Below are 16,686 nucleotides of genomic sequence, written 5' to 3'. Positions count from 1 at the left end.
GGAATGCCAGATACCTTGATTTCAGAGTCCCTGAAAAGGAATTCTGAGGGAAACTTGGCTGGGTGTTACATTCCTAGAGCCCTAGCAAACTCCAGATTCTCCATCACTTTCTATACCTACAAGTTTCAAGATAAACCTGTAAACAGTTCTTGCATTAGATATCGTATTAGTCCATTTTCACACTGCTGATAAAGACATACCAGAGACTGGGCAATTTACAAAACAAAGAGGTTTAATGGACTTACAGTTCCACATGGCTGGGGAGGCCTCACAATCATGGTGGAAGGCAAGGAGGAGCAAGTCACGTCTTACATGGATAGTAGCAGGCAAAGAGAGAGTTTGTGCAGGGAGACTTCCGTTTTTCAAAACCATCAGATCTCATGAGATTTGTTCACTCTCACGAGAGCAGCACAGGAAAGACCTGCCCCCATGATTCAGTTACCTCCCACCGGCTCCCTCCCACAACACATAGAAATTCAAGATGAGATTGGGGTGGGGACACAGCCAAACCATATCATTCCACTTGGACCCTCCCAAATCTCATGTCCTCACATTTCAAAACTAATCATGCCTTCTCAACAGTCCCCCAAAGTCTTAACTCATTTCAGCATTAAATATCCACAGTTCAACATCTCATCTGAGACAAGGCGAGTCCCTTCTGCCTGTGAGCCTGCAAAATCAAAAGCAAGTTAGTTACTTCCTAGATACAATGGGGATACAGGCACTGGGTAAATACAGCTGTTCCAAATGGGAGAAATTGGCCAAAACAAAGGGGCTACAGGCCCCATGCAAGTCTGAAATCCAGTGGGGCAGTCAAATCTTAAAGCTCCAAAATGATCTCCATTTACTCCATGTCTTACAACTAGGTCACGCCACTGCAAAAGGTAGGTCCCCATGGTGTTGGGCAGCTCTGCCCCTGTGGCTCTGCAGGTACAGCCTCCCTCCCGGCTGCTTTCATGGGCTGATGTTGAGTGTCTGTGGCTTTTCCAGGCACACATGCAAGCTGTTGGTGGATCTACCATTCTGGGGTCTGGAGGATTTTGGCCCTCTTCTCACAGCTCCACTAGGTGGTGCCACAGTAGGGACTCTGGGTGGAGATTCTGACCCCACATTTTCCTTCTGTGCTGCCCTAGCAGAGGTTCTCCATGAGAGACCTGCCCCTGCAGCAAACTTCTGTCTGGACATCCAGGCATTTCCATACATCCTCTGAAATCAAGGCAGAGGTTCCCAAACCTCAATTCTGGACTTCTGTGCACCTGCAGGCTCAACACCACGTGGAAGCTGCCAAGGCTTGGGGCTTGCACCCTCTGAAGCCGTGGCCTGAGTTCTACATTGGCCCCTTTCAGCTGTGGCTGGAGCAGCTGGGATGCAGGGCACCAAGTCCCTAGGCTGCACACAGCACGGTGACCCTGAGCACAGCCCAGGAAGCCACTCTTTCCTCCTAGGCCTCTGGACCTGTGATGAGTACAGCTGCCATGAAGACCTCTGACATGCCCTGGAGACATTTTCTCCATTGTCTTGGGGATTAACATTTGGCTGCTCGTTACTTATGCAAATTTCTGCATCCGGTTTTTCTTTTCAGGAAATGGGATTTTCTTTTCTATCACATTGTCAGGCTGCACATTTTTGGAACTTTTGTGCTCTGCTTCCCTTATAAAACTGAATGCCTTTAACAGCACCTAATTCACCTCTTGCATGCTTTGCTGCTTAGAAATTTTTTCTGCCAGATACCCTATATCATCTCTCTCAAGTTCAAAGTTCCACACGTATCTAGGGCAGGGGAAAAATGCTACCAGTCCCTTTGCTAAAACATAACAAGAGTCACTTTTGGTCCCGTTCCCGACAAATTCCTCATCTCCTTCTGAGACCACCTCAACCTGGATTTCATTGTCCATATCTTTATCAGCATTTTCGTCAAAGCCATTCAACAAGTCTCTAGGGAGTTCCAAACTTTCCCACATTTTCCTGTCTTCTTCTGAGCCCTCCAAACTGTTCCAGCCTCTGCCTGTTACCCAGTTCCAAAGTCACTTCCACATTTTCGGTTATCTTTTCAGCAGTGCTCCACTTTACTGGTACCATTTTACTGTATTAGTCCATTTTCACGCTGCTGATAAGGACATGCCCAAGACTGGGCAATTTACAAAAGAAAGAGGTTTTAATGGACTTACAGTTCCACACGTTGGGGAGGCCTCACAATCATGGTGGAAGGCAAGGAGGAGCAAGTCACATCTTACGTGGATGGCCGCAGGCAAAGAGAGAGCTTGTGCGGGAAGACTCCCGTTTTTCAAAACATCAGCTCCTGTTCACTGTCATGAGAACAGCACAGGAAAGACCTGCCCCCATGATTCAATTACCTCCTACCAGGTCCCTCCCACAACACGTAGGAATTCAAGATGGAATTTGGTTGGGGACACAGCCAAACCATATCAGATATATAGGTGGGAGAATAAAAGACCCCCAAATTTCAGGTAGCAGGAATTTCCCAGGAATGGTACTTTTTAGAATTAATAGTGTTCCACGAAAATGTTATGTCTTCTGTGCTTAACACTGTGCAGTGTTTTTATTTTTATTTTTTGCATATGCAGTGTTTTTAAATGGGTAAATGGACTGGTACCATGTAAAACTGGTGTTCTTTTTTATTCACCAGACCTTCATTTTCAGAATTAGTTTATTTAGCCAGTGTTCTTACTTTTTTAAAAAATTGCTGTTTAGTACTGTGAAAGACTTAAGGTGGGTGTAGTTTATTTGGGAAGACTGTAAAATTTGAATCTACCAAATACAGTATTGGGTATGTTAATGTTGATTTGATTGATTTCTCAAAAGGTGTTTTGATAATATCTGTCGCTAATATGATGAAATTACTTATTCCTTGCAGTAACAGCCAATTTCTCATAAGGTCATTTTTTTCTGTCTTCATAAAAGGTGTTTCCAACAATATAAGCTATCCCTCAAGAGGTGGAAATTAACCAGTTTGAGTACCAGGCATTGCTCCTCTAATCTGGTTCTGTATAAGTTATAATGTTAAAATTTAAGGCTTAAGATTTAAAGAACTTTCAAAACAGCATTTATCTAATTCTCATCAATATTTACTTGTTAATATGCTTACTGAGAAAACAGGCTTTATCTGTTATTCAGTGTGTCATTTCCCACACACCTGGTGTGATGTTCTGTGCACAATAGGGACTCAACTGCCTAATGAAGGGAGTTGAGTTTAACTGAATGGATTTGTATTGAATTGCCTGCTCTACCTCCCAGAGCTTTCAGAGATCTCCTACTTCTGTTTTTACTTTGAACTGGTCTACTTGGGACCTGGGAACTGTCAGTGCAGAGACGCCAGGCCCCTTGTGAGACCAGTGCTGTGCCAGATCCACAGTGAGGTTTTTAGTGTAGCTACTGCCTCTTCTTAAAACTCTGCATTTATTTATTTGTTTGTTTGTTTATTTATTTATTTATTTTGAGATGGAGTCTCACTCTTGTTGCCCAGGCTGCAGTGCAATGGCGCAATCTCGGCTCACTGCAACTTCTGCCTCCTGGGTTCAAGCGATTCTTGTGCCTCAGCCTCCCGAGTAGCTGGGATTACAGGTGCCCACCACCACGCCTGGCTAATTTTTGTATTTTTAGTAGAGATGGGGTTTCACCATGTTGGCCAGTCTGGTCTCGAACTCCTGGCTTCGAGTGATCCACCTGCCTTGGCCTCCCAAAGTGCCGGGATTATAGATGTGACCCACGCCATCATGCCCGGCCTTGGTTTTTATTTTCTTTCCATATGGTAAGCATAGCTGTTTTAGAGTCTGTGTATGTATGATTCCAAGATATTCAGTCTTAGTGGGACTGTTTTTGATGTCCCATGGTTCTCATTCTTGTGGTGTAGGCTCTTTGTGTGTCTGGTTATCTTACTGTGTGCTGGTCATAGTATTTGGAAAATCTTAAGACTTGAGGTGAAGACACCTGAACTCTAGAAGGAATTTGCATTTGTTTCTGTCAGTTGTTTGTAGTCAACTAATGTTTTCAAATTCCTGAAGGATAGTAATATTTGAGATTCAGGAGTAAGAAATTGGAATTCCTGGGAATTCCTAAATTATAACTTCGTATTTTAAAAAACTTTTACTTACACATTCTTGAATAGTAGTAGAAATCATAATCAATGGTGACAAGTTTTCCTGTGCTAGTATTACACTAAGGTTTTCAGAGGTTTTATATTTGTATATGAAATAAATGCACGGTTTTTTGTGAGTCACAATGTCATGATATGACTATATATTTTAATAACATGTAAAAATATTCTCTACCTGATAATAGACTTTTTTAAAGGACTTGATTTTTGTAAGAGCTATTTTAGATTCACAGCAACACTGAAAGGAAGGTACAGAGATTTCCCATATCTCGTGCCCCCACACATACATAGCTTCCCTCAGCATCAACATCTTAAAAACATTCTTAAATTTCATTTTTAAATAATTTTAGATTTATAGAAAGCTGCAAAAATACGAGCTTCCATATCCTTTGCTCAGCTTCTTCTAACCTTAATATCTTACACACCTATAGAAGATTTATAAAATCAGAATATTAATGTGATAATATAAAACATTAAAAGAAGAACATTAGTACAAGATAAATGTCAAAAATCATTTAAAAATTGAAATACCACAAATGTTTAGTATTTTAAAATTACTCTTAAAATCTAATTTTATTTTGACTTTTAAATGTTAGATTCAGGGAGTACATGTGCAGATTTGTTACAAGGGTATATTACATAATGCTGAGGTTTGGGCTTCAATTGATCCCATCACCTGTGTAAGAGAACATAGTACCTAATAGGCAGTTTTTCAACCTTTGCCTCCCTCCCTGCCTCCATTGTCCTGTAGTCCCCAGTGTCTGTTGTTTCTATCTTTATGTCCATGTGTACCCAATATGTAGCTCCCTCTTATAAGTGAAAGCACACGATATTTGGTTTTCTGCTTCTGCCTTAATTGTCTTAGGATATTGGCCTCCAGCTGCCTCCATGTTGCTGCAAAGGACATGATTTCATTCTATTTTCTGGCTACATAGTATTTCTTGGTGTATATATATACCAGGATTCCTTTATCCAGTCCACTGTTGATAGGCACCTAAGTTGATTTCTTGTCTTTGCTGTAGTGAATAGTGCTGGAGTCAACTGAGTGCAGGTGTGTTTTAGGTAGAAGAATTTTCCTTTGGACATACCCAATACTGGGATTGCTAGGTCGAATGGTAATTCTACTGTTAGCCCTTTAAGAAATCTCCAAACTGCTTTCCACAGGGGCTAAACTAATTTACATTCCCACTAACAGTGTATAAGTGTTCCCTTTTCTCCACAACCATGCTAACATATCTGTAATTTTTTTACTTTAATACCCATTCTGACTGGGGTAAGATGGTTTCTCATTGTGGTTTTGATTTGCACTTCTCTGATGATTAGTGATGTTAAGCATTTTTTTTCATATATTTCTTGGCTACTTAAATGTCTTCTTTTGAGAAGTGCCAGTTCATGTCCTGTGCCCAGTGTTTAATGGGGTTGTTTTTTCTTGTTGATTTAAGTTCCTTATAAATTCTAGATGTTAGGCCTTTGTTGGATGCATAGTTTTTCCCAGTCTGTAGGTTGTCTGTTTACTCTGTTGATAGTTTGTTTTGCTATACAGAAGCTCTTTAGTTTAATTGGGTTCCAGTTGTCAATTTTTGTTTTTGTTGCAGGTTGCCTAAGCCAATGTCTAGAAGAGTGTTAACTAGGTTTTATTCAAGGATTTGTGTAGTTTGAGGCCTTACATTTAAGTCTTTAATTCATCTTGAGTTAATTTTTGTGTATGGTGAGAGATGGAAGTCCAGTTTCATTCTTCTGCATATGGTTAGTTTTTCCAGTACCATTTATTGTATAGAGAATTCTTTCCCCATTGCTTATTTTGGTCAACTTTGTTGAAGATCACTTGATTGTAGGTGGTGCAGCTCTATTTCTGGATTTTCTATTCTGTTCCATCAGTTTACATGCCTTTGAATAGAATTTTAAATACACAGAGCATTAGTTGCCCTATCTGATAGTGTTGATCTTTGTTTTGTGACTAATATTTCATACATCAAAAAAAGGTTTTCATTTTATGTTGATGTTGGTGGAATTGTTAAGTGTGTATTCAAAAGCATTTCCAGGGCTGGGTTCAGTGGCTCATGCCTGTAATCCCAGCACTCTGGGAGGCCGAGGCGGGTGGATCACTTGAGGTCAGGAATTTGAGACCAGCCTGCCCAACATGGTGAAACCCCGTCTCTACTAAAAATACAAAAAATTAACGAGTGTACACTAGCACACTGCATAGTGGTGAGCACCTGTCATCTCAGCTACTCAGGAGACTGAGGCAGGAGAATGGCTTGAGCCCAGTAGGTAGAGGTTGCAGTGAGCCAAGATCGCGCCACTGCACTCCAGCCTGGGTGACAGAGCGAGACTCCGTCTCAATTTAAAAAAAAAGAAAAAAGAAAGAAAAAGCATTTCTGTTAGGCCTGTTCGGGTGCATGTTGTCTCATGAAAGCTCATTTTCTTTTTTAATGTTGAAAATATTTCATCTGCTTGTTCTGATTTTGGCTTTGCCATTGAAATTGATATTGCTTATGCTAATGCAGATTTTAGATATGTTCCTGATTTTGTGTAGGAATATTTCACAACAATATTCATATCTTCTCTTTTGCATTTCTTCTATTAAAACATTTATAAAGAACTATATAGCAAATATTAAGCAGTAGAAAACACTGGACAAACATTACTGGATGGTATTCAAATAATGGAACATTTGCCCCTCTGTGCAAGATTTAGCACTATACAGAATCATCTGTCAGAATTGCTAATTTAAGGACTTCCTTTGCTTATAAAACTTTATTTCTTAGACTACCGTTATAAGATCTGTATAAAGCATACTATACAAGTAAGCTTATTAATCTTTATTTTATTTGCAAGAATGACTCACTGTTGGCAACGCACAGGGCCAGGAGCACACACTCTTCTAAACACATGTATTACATAGCAACAACTGTGAGCAAAGTTAACTGATCAGACCCTGGCCCTCCCACCCACTCTTGTCCTCATTCCCAGAAATGTCACCTTTCACACTTTGCGTGTCAGTATTCTCTGCTCTTGCGTCAGCTTGACACTGGTGGATTTCTTTAAACTCTTAATGTCTCTGCATTTATTGTTAGGCTTTAGTCTCCCAGGAGAATCCTAGTACCTTCTCTTGTTTTCTAGAGTTCTCAGCTGATTTTTTTTTTTTTTTTTTTTTTTTTTTTAAGAAAGACGTATAAATTTCCTAAGAAATGCTAAGAAGGAATTTCCACATGGAAACAAACACTAGTCATTCTCAGCCCAGGTCCAGCTTAAACCAATTTCAAGGCTCGGTGTACCTTGTACCTTGGATGACCAAGGTGTCGGAACCCAGCTGTAATTGAGCAAGAGGGCTGGCCCAATTCTGATTTACCCTCGGGAGTTCTTTGGGATCTTAGCTTATTACAGAAAAGGTCTCCTTTTAGATTTCTATTTTAAAGATTTTTTTTTTTCTATGAGGGACTGATCCAAATAACGTAGATTTCAATTATTGGAAATAAAAAGTCCAGTATTAGTTTTAAATAAGTCAGTCTTTGGCTGTAACTGAGAATTAGGAGTTTTAAATTTGGAATTATCGTCTAGAGTCAGGGTAGAATACTAGACAGTATTTATGGTTGCTGTGTGTTGGGGAATGAAACATCATTTTGTGGGCTTCTATGTGGTGTTCAGGTTAATCACTCATTCATCCAGGAAGTATTCATTTGTTTTTACCATGGGCCAGGCACTGTGCTAAGGGCAGGGTACATAGCAATGAACGTTATAGATGTGCTCGCTGGTCTCAAGAAGCTTCCAGTCAAATGAGTTGCTAATTAACAAGTTAAGGTTTAGATCTCAAACACACTACCTTTAAGTCTGATGAACAGGTTGACTTGCAAAGCAGCAGAAACATTAAGAGTTAGTTCTCAGACTTTGAGGTTTCCCAGGACGTATTATTTATAGAAGCTTTGATCAGGACTAACTAGTACTACCCTATCTCTAGGTGAGGTTCACACATCTGAATTTGAAAAGAGGGTGTGCATTCGTTTCTTTGTTCAGTGTATATTTCTTGAGCACACACAATGAGCCAGGCACTGGCTACACGTTGATTAATTTAAAAAACATAGTCATATTATCATTCGTATTTATGTGTGTTTGAAACCCCAGTGATCATATTGATATTGACCTTTATAGCTAATTATACTGTTTCCTGCTGCCTTGGAATCATGACCCTGGCTACTTTTGGTGTGTGTCAGTGCCAGAACCCCATTGTTCTAAATCAGTGCAGTGGACGCCAAACTGTAGAGCAAGTCAGGAACCTTGCTCCTAAACTTTCCTCTTCCTGGCCTTTAAGGTAATGTCAAAGGAAGGTTGACCAGAGACTCTAAAAGTAATTTTTAATGACGTCTGTTGCAAATTAAATCAGAATATGTTTTTCAGGAAAATAATATTTCCCCAGTCTACGAGGTGGCATCTAAGGTCCACTAAAGAGAGCTGATAGATTAACAAGCCAGAGAATGACTGATATGGAACAATAACATCTTTATACTAAAGTGATATGTAATATTCTAGACAGATTTTTAAAATTTGAACGTGTAACTGTTTTATATGCAGAAACAATTTGTCATTCTGCAGACTCCTTGGAATCCCTTAGGTGTAAGTATTCTTTCTCAGCCGGGCGTGGTGGCTCACACCTATATGTGGTGGTTCATGCCTCCCAGCACTTTGGGAGGCCAAGGTGAGAGGATTGCTTCAAGACCAGCCCAGCCAACATGGTGAGACCCCATTCCTACAAAAAAATACAAAAAGAGCTGGATGTGGACCTGTCGTCCCAGCTACTCGGGAGGCTGAGGTGGGAGGTTTGGGTGAGCCCAGGAGGCCGAGGCTGCAGTGAGCACGTCATTGTACTCCACACTCCAGCCTGGGTGACAGAGAAAAAAAAAACAAGAATTCCTTCTCAAACTAGTAAGAGATAATAGAATTAAATAGCCAAATCGTTCTGTGTTTTTTGTTTGTTTGTTTTTTGGGACAGAGTCTCGCTCTTGTCACCCAGGCTGGAGTGTAGTGGTGCAATCTCGGCTCACTGCAACCTCCGCCTCCCAGGTTCAAGCAGTTCTCCTGCCTCAGCCTCCTAAGTAACTGGAATTACAGGTGCCCGCCACCATGCCCAGCTAATTTTTGTATTTTTAGTAGAGACAGGGCTTTGCCATTTTAGCCAGGCTAGTCTTGAACTCCTGACCTCAGGTGATCTGCCCACCTCGGCCTCCCAAAGTGCTGGGATTACAGGCGTGAGCCACCCCACCTGGCCCATTCTGTGGTCTTTCAAGATAACGAAAGTTTATGTAGAGGAAATAATAATCTTTCTTTCTAGTTTGTCAGTATGTAAGAAAAAAGCAAGTATCTTCAACTTGTGTAACATCTGGTTCAGGGTGTTGGCTCAGTAAAAATGAGCTCAGAGTTACTTGTAAAGGATTTTATCGTAGTGTAAGACAGCAGCCATCATCAGAACCCATTAATAGGCTATGTTAAGTCAGGAGAGAAACTAGTTTCTCATTTTAGGTTGGATGGTTGAATGTATGTCAAGAAATGTAGCTTACAATGGTGAACTGAGGTATAATTGACCTGTGAGTCACTGTTCTTAGCAGTTTGTAGGATGGCCTTGTGAACATTTCCTCACTCAGCTCCAGGCAGAAGGTGGAGAAGCTGGAATGCATTGAGGTATTTAAGTTTCGGTTTCAGATTTCACTGAGGCTTTGCAGCATGGTACAGGAAAATAATTCATCTTCAGATGGCCTGAGACCCTTAGTTGCGAGCGTTCCCACCATCCCATCCCTACCTGAGCTGCTTGCTGCCTCCTTTTACTGTTCACTTTACCAGATGTAATAAGACTCAAAAGACAGGACAGTCATCAGTCAACCAGTATGATTGAGCTCCCACTGTATTCCAGGTAGTGCTGTCGAGTCACAGTAACAATCTCTGCCCTCATGGGAAGAGACAAGCAATAAGTAAGTAATACTCTGAGTATATTTTTTGCTTTTTTGTCAGAAAGGAAAACAATCAATGGAGAAAAGAAATCAGAGAAAACCTTCTGAAAAATAATGTTTGAGTAAGATTGTTGGGGGCCAGCCAAACCATTTCTGGAGGTGGGAGGCATCGTTCCAGACAGATAAGACAGCAAGCACGAGAGTGTGTTAGGTGTTTGAGGAAGAGCAAGGAGACCGGTTCAGCTAGAGCAACAGCATAGTTGCAGTTCATCATTTAGGGTAAGAAGAGAAGTTACTGGAAGGTTTTGAGCAGGGGAATAATATGACCTGACCTACCATTTAACAGAAGAGAAGAGACAGAAGAGACACAGGGCAGAGGCTGAGAGACCAGTTAGGAGGCTACTGCAGTGACCCAGGCAAGGGATGGATGCCAGCAGCTTGGACCAGGGTGGCAGCAGTGGGGATGATGAGAGGTGCTCAGCTCTCAGCATATTTTGTGTTAGAGCCAGTAGGACTTGCTTGTGGATTAGATGTGAGGTATAAGAGATTGAGAAAAGGCCGGGCGCGGTGGCTCATACCTGTACTCCCGGCACTTTGGGAGGCCAAGGCGGGTGGGTCACCTGAGGTCAGGGGTTCGAGACCAGCCTGACCAACATGGAGAAACCCTGTCTCTACTGAAAATACAAAATTAGCTGGGTGTGGTGGCACATGCCTATAATCCCAGCTACTAAGGAGGCTGAAGCAGGAGAATCGCTTGAACCTGGGAGGCAGAGGTTGCGGTGAGCCGAGATCGCACCATCGCACTCCAGCCTGGGCAACAAGAGTGAAACTCCGTCTCAAAAAGAAAAAAAAAAAGCTTGAGAAGAGTCAAGGGTAATCCTGAGGAGTAACCTGAGGTTAGGCAACTGGAAGGATTAGAGTTGCAAGTAGCAACCACATTTCTAGTCATATTAATACTTCTTGAATTCCTGCTGTGTGCCAGGTAATTGGGTGTATAGGAGAACATGATCTAGAACTTAGCCCTGGGGCATTCCAATCTTTAGGAATACGGAAGACGAGAGATGGGCCAGCAAAGAAGAAGCAACCAGCTAAGGAGAAGGAAAGCCAAATGGAGAAATGGTTTCAAGAAGGGGCAGGTGACGCCGGACTTGGTGGCTCACGCCTATAATCCCAGCACTCTGGGAAGCCGAGGCGGCGGGCAGAGCACTTGAGGTCAGGAGTTTGTGACCATCCTGACCAACATGGTGAAACCCCGTCGCTACTAAAAACACAAAAATTAGCCAGGCGTGGTGGCAGGTGCCTGTAATCCCAGCCACTCGAGAGGCTGAGGCAGGAGAATCACTTGAACATGGGAGGTGGAGGTTGCAATGAGCCAAGATCATAAGCCTGAGTGAAAAAGTTAGACTCTGTCTCAAAAAAAGAAAGGGCAAGTGACAGGATCAGAAGCTGCCAAGAGGCCAAGTAAGGTCAAGTCTCTGAAATGACCATGGGATTTGGTGACCTTATCAAGAGCAGTTTCACTGAAGGGATGATGTTGGGATGCAAGCCCTATTGGAGTGGATTAAAGAGAAAATGAGAGGTAAGGAAGAGAGGCATTGAGCATTGTGCTCAAAAGTCTTTCGAAGAGTTTTGCTGTTAAAGAAACCAAAAAAGGGTAGTGGCAGCCGGGGACGTTGGATTGAAATGCCAGTGGAAGTCGTTTGTAAGATGAGAAACATTGGCACGTGCTCATAAACTCGTGAGACTGATCCACTAAAATGGGCACATTGAAGAAGCAGGGAGAGGGGGCCTCACTGCTGTTAGAGAGAACAGTCTCTGAGTGGTCAGGAGGGGAGGGGGCTGGCAAGCCAATGGAGAGATTGGCCTGGGATCAGAGCAGGGACACTTCCTCTGTTGTTAAAGGAGGGAGGCAGAGCATTCGGGTTTACAGGCAGGTAGCAGGGTAGGTTTGATGGTGAAAAGGTGAAGAAACAAGCCTAGAGAGATTAAATAACCTCCCCAAGATTATACAGCTATTAAGTGGCAAAGTCAGGATTTAAATCCAGGGCTATCAAAGCCTATGCGCTTAACCTCTAAGCTAGATTGCCCTCTACCTGGCATCTAGCATGTGCTAAATAAATGCTACATGCATTGATTCATTAAACATTTAAATACCTACTGTGTGCCGCATTGTAATCACCCAGTGGGTTCTTTCTGCCCACTGCACAAATAAAACCAATTCACTGAGGCCATTGCATGAAGAAAGAGTTTGACATGCAGCTGGCCACTCCATGTGGGAGATGGAGTTACTACTTAAATCAGTCTAAAAAATGCAGAGGTTTTTCCAGGATAGTTTACCAGCCAGGGGGTTAGGGGAATGGGTGCTGCTGATTGATTGGAGATGCAATCATAGGGGTGTGGACAATGGTCTTCCTGTACCAAGTCCCTTGCTGAGTGGGACCACAGGACTGATTGACAGGTCCAGGTGGAGCCATCAGTCCTTAGAAATGTAAAAGCCTGAAAAGACATCTTAAAAGATTAATCCTGGGTTCTACAATAATGGTGTTATCTGAAGGGGTAATTGTGAAAGTTGCAAATCTTGTTACCTTCTAAATAATGGCTAATGATCCTTTATGTCTACATCTTAGCAGAATTAGACTCCTCTCATCCTTCCGACTTGGTGATCTATCATTAGTTTTACAAAAGTGGTTTAGTTTTGTGGAAGGGCTATTTCCATTTCAACTGTAAACTAAATTTCTCCCACAGTTAGCTTAGGCCAAGCCCAGGAGTGATCAAGGGCAGTTTGGAGGTTAAAGACAAGATGAGGGTTGGTTAGATCAGATCTCTTTCATTGTTATAATTTTCTCACTGTTACAATTTTCTCAGTGTTATAATTTTTGCAAAGAGGTTTTACCATCTATAGAGCTGTGCTAGAGATAGGAAGACAAGTTAGACCATCCTTGCCCTCAAGGAACTTTCAGTATAATAAAAGGAGATAAGCAAGTATAATGAAGTAACAACATAGGTTAGCCAAGAGAGATATTTGCATGGTGCTCTGGAAAATAGCAAGAACTATAGGAATCAGAATGTCACTGGGCAGAGTCCTAGAGAGTGAGGGGTTGTTGACCCTCAGAGTGGAGCAACAACATGGGCAGTCACAGAGGAATCCACAAAAGCTTAGGGAGTTACATATTCTTGCTCTTTTTTTTGGGGGGGGGGCACACTTTTCTCCCTTTTTTTCCTTTACCCTTCCTCTACCTTCTCCCTCTTTTCTCTCTCTTTCCAAGTCCTACTTCCCCATCTTCACTTCTAGAATAGGTGGCAGTCTATCTGTCCGCTCTGGGCGTCACACAAATAGTCATGATAGCCCACCCCCTAGGAGCAAATAGCAAGCATCATGGTGGGATGGTGCTTCAGGACTGCTGAAAAGAGCCATTGTAGTGTGACTGTTGTGTAAAGTGAGGGGGGTGCTGAAGGAGGGATGGCTGTCTACAGGGTTCTATTTCACCAGCAGTCCTAGCATTGAGAAAAGTAGAAAAGTCATTCTCCCTTTTCCCTCGGGCACTTTCCCTGTACAAAAATTTATTACTCAAAAATAGCAAGACATTCACAGCTTTTGTTTAGATCTAGGTCATAGTAGTATGGAGGTAAAGCTGAGGGAGTTTATCTCTTTATGCAGACTGCTTATCTTTAATGTCCTAAAGGCAATCAGACTTAGAAAAGGAGGGGGAAGCCCCCTTTTGTAACCAACTGTTCGCTCTCCACTTGCCCAACTATAATTTCTTTTTTTTATTTTTTGAGACGGAGTCTCGCTCTGTCACCCGGGCTGGAGTGCAGTGGCGCCTGTCTTGGCTCACTGCAACCTCTGCCTCCCAGGTTCAAGCAATTCTCCCGCCTCAGCCTCCTGAGTATCTGGGATTACAGGCGCCTGCCACCACACCCAGCTAATTTTTTGTATTTTTAGTAGAGACGGGATTACACCATGTTGGCCAGGCTGGTCTCGAACTCCTGACCTCAAGTGATCCACCCACCTCAGCCTCCCAAAGTGCTGGAATTACAGGTGTGAGCCACCATACCCGGCCAATAATTTCTTTTTATAACTAGGATCCTTACTTATAATTTAGTCCTCTCTTTTTGTCTCTTCTCTTGGTTGATTTATTAGGTGTGTTTTTCTTATCTTGCTAGCTTTATCAAAGATATCAAGTTGCTAGAAAACTTTGTTTTCCATAACAGAGAAAGTTTAATCTTTTAACTGGATTAGAAATAAGCAAGATCATAAAATTTTAGATTTAAAGTGGCAGAGAAATCATTAATGTCCACATTTCCTACATAGGAAAGTGACAGCCAAAAAGCGTAATCATACCTGCAAACTGGTTTTTAGCAGAAATTGAACTTCTAGAAGGCAGGTGTCATTTCCTCATCTGGTCTCCAGTGCTCTCTCTGTTACACTGTTGCTCTGTTATAACTTGTGGTGAAAGCTATTCTCCCGAATAATGTTGACTTCCTGTTGGTTTGGTGAACTAAGTTGCAATCTTTATTGGGTTTAGGTAATAGGTTATAATGACTGAATCACTCAGTGCTGGGCTGTCTTGTGTGTCACTGCCATTCTGTGTGCTCATGGTGGTTGGCTGGTGAGGCCCAGCTCAGGGCAGGGTTGGTTGGCCAGGACTGGAAACAAAGAGGGAATGGTGGTGTTGGGGTGTACATGGCTTGCCTCAGTAGTGATCCACTTTTGAATTAGGCCAGGATAGTGTCTAATTGTTTATTTGCTTGGTTTGAGGGAAATTAAGATTTACTGTGTTTTGAGATATTCTTCTTAGTCTAGTGCCATGAAATCAAACAGATCTGGGTTCAAATTGTAGCCCTGCCATGTACTATCTTATGTGATCTTGGATAGGTTATTCACACTCCCAGACTGTTTCTTTATCTGTGGTAAAACAAGTATAATAAATACCCTCCTAGGAGGGTAGTGAAAATGGAAAACCTCTACCAACTTCCTAGTGCTGATCGTAGCCCATAGTACACACTGAAAACATGGTAGCTGCCAGGGCTGTCACTGCTGCTGCTGTTGGTTGAGGAGGTACAAGGGACCAGAACAAGTGGACATCAGAAGGTTTGACAATATAGAGGTTCATTCAGGCCTGGCGCGCCTGTAGTCCCAGCACTTTGGGAGGCCCAGGTGGGCAGATCACTTGAGGAGTGAGCAGGTCAGGAGTTCAGGAGTTCGAGACCAGCCTGGTCAACATGGTGAAACCCCATCTGTACTGAAAAATATAAAAATTAGCCGTGCGTAGTGGCAGGCACCTGTAATCTCAGCTACTTGGGAGGCTGAGGCAGGAGAATCTCTTGAACTCTGGAGATGGAGGTTGCAGTGAGCCAAGATTGTGCCACTGCACTCCAGCCTGGGTGACAGAGTAAGAGTCTGTCTCAAAAAATAAGAAATAAAAGAAGATTTGACAATCTAGAGTTTCATTCGAGCTGGGCATGGTGGCACATGCCTATAATCCCAGCTACTAGGGAGGCTGAGGTGGGAGGATCCCTTGAGCCCAGGAGTTCAAAGCTGCAGTGAGCTTTGATCGTACCACTTCACTTCAGCCTGGGCAGCAGAGCAAGACCCTAACTCCAGTAAATAAATAAAGGCTTATTCAGTAAGTCCGTAAAGAATCCAAAAGGCACCTAGTAGCACATCAAGGATTTGAGGAAAGGAAAAATAAGTTGTGAGGGAAAATAGAAACATGGATTGTTAAAGCTGTAGGGGCCGGGCACAGTGGCTCACGCCTGTAATCCCAGCACTTTGAGAGGCCGAGGCGAGTGGATCACCTGAGGTCAGGAGTTTGAGACCAGCCTGGCCAACATGGTGAAATCCCATCTCTACTAAAAATACAAAATTTAGCAGGGCATGGTGGCATGCGCCTATAATCCCAGCTACTCGGGAGGCTGAGGCAGGAGAATCACATGAACACGGGAGGTGGAGGTTTCAGTGAGCTGAGATCACGCCACTGCACTCCAGCCTGGGCTACAAGAGTGAAACTCTGTCTCAAAAAAAAAAAAAAAAAAAAAAATGCTGGGGGAATCAGAGGAGTCACTGTGGCCAACTGCCTCATTTTATTGACGGGTAGACTGAGTCCCAGAGAGAATTAGTCATTATCCAAGAGTAAACATCTAATTATTAACAAAGCATATAACCCAGTTCTCCTCAGGGTTCTGGATATTATTTTACAAATAAGATTTAAGTTCAAGGAATCATTCCTAGACATCCAATGAATGACCAGACAGCTAAAAGACTAATCTTATTAAGGCCTGTCTCTTAGCATGTTTCCCCTGCTCAAAACCTCATGACTCTTTGCTTTCCATTGAATAAAATAAACGTCATTGACATCCTCTGGGGTCCACCCCAACCTATCTCTTCAGCCTCCTCTCTTATTTACCACATATTATATCCTTCAGATGATTCCCCATTTCTTAGTGCTCCATATGTGAAGTCTGCAGAGATCCTGCTTCTCCCTGAAGGTCACTGGTTACATCCGACCGCTTCCCTGAAGCCTCCACTTGCCATACCAGGGGCTTTGCTTTGGTGCCGTTTTGGTGCCGTTGCTTTGGTGCCGTTGCTGTTTGTCTTTGCTCCATAGCACTTATCACATTCGATCTTCCTTT

At 42.6% G+C, this 16,686-nt stretch overlaps 1 protein-coding gene across 3 annotated transcripts in view; it reads left to right on the top strand.

Moving 5' to 3' along the window:
* The window catches only part of DNMBP (dynamin binding protein), a 120,276-nt gene that overhangs the window by 57,099 nt on the left and 46,491 nt on the right, over positions 1-16,686 (top strand). The window lies entirely within an intron of this gene.

Source organism: Chlorocebus sabaeus, chromosome 9 (genome assembly GCF_047675955.1).
Source record: "Chlorocebus sabaeus isolate Y175 chromosome 9, mChlSab1.0.hap1, whole genome shotgun sequence".
In the NCBI taxonomy this organism is placed as follows: domain Eukaryota; kingdom Metazoa; phylum Chordata; class Mammalia; order Primates; family Cercopithecidae; genus Chlorocebus; species Chlorocebus sabaeus.
The sequence above is the reverse complement of the archived record's forward strand: the minus strand, read 5'-3'. Positions and strand labels throughout refer to the sequence as shown.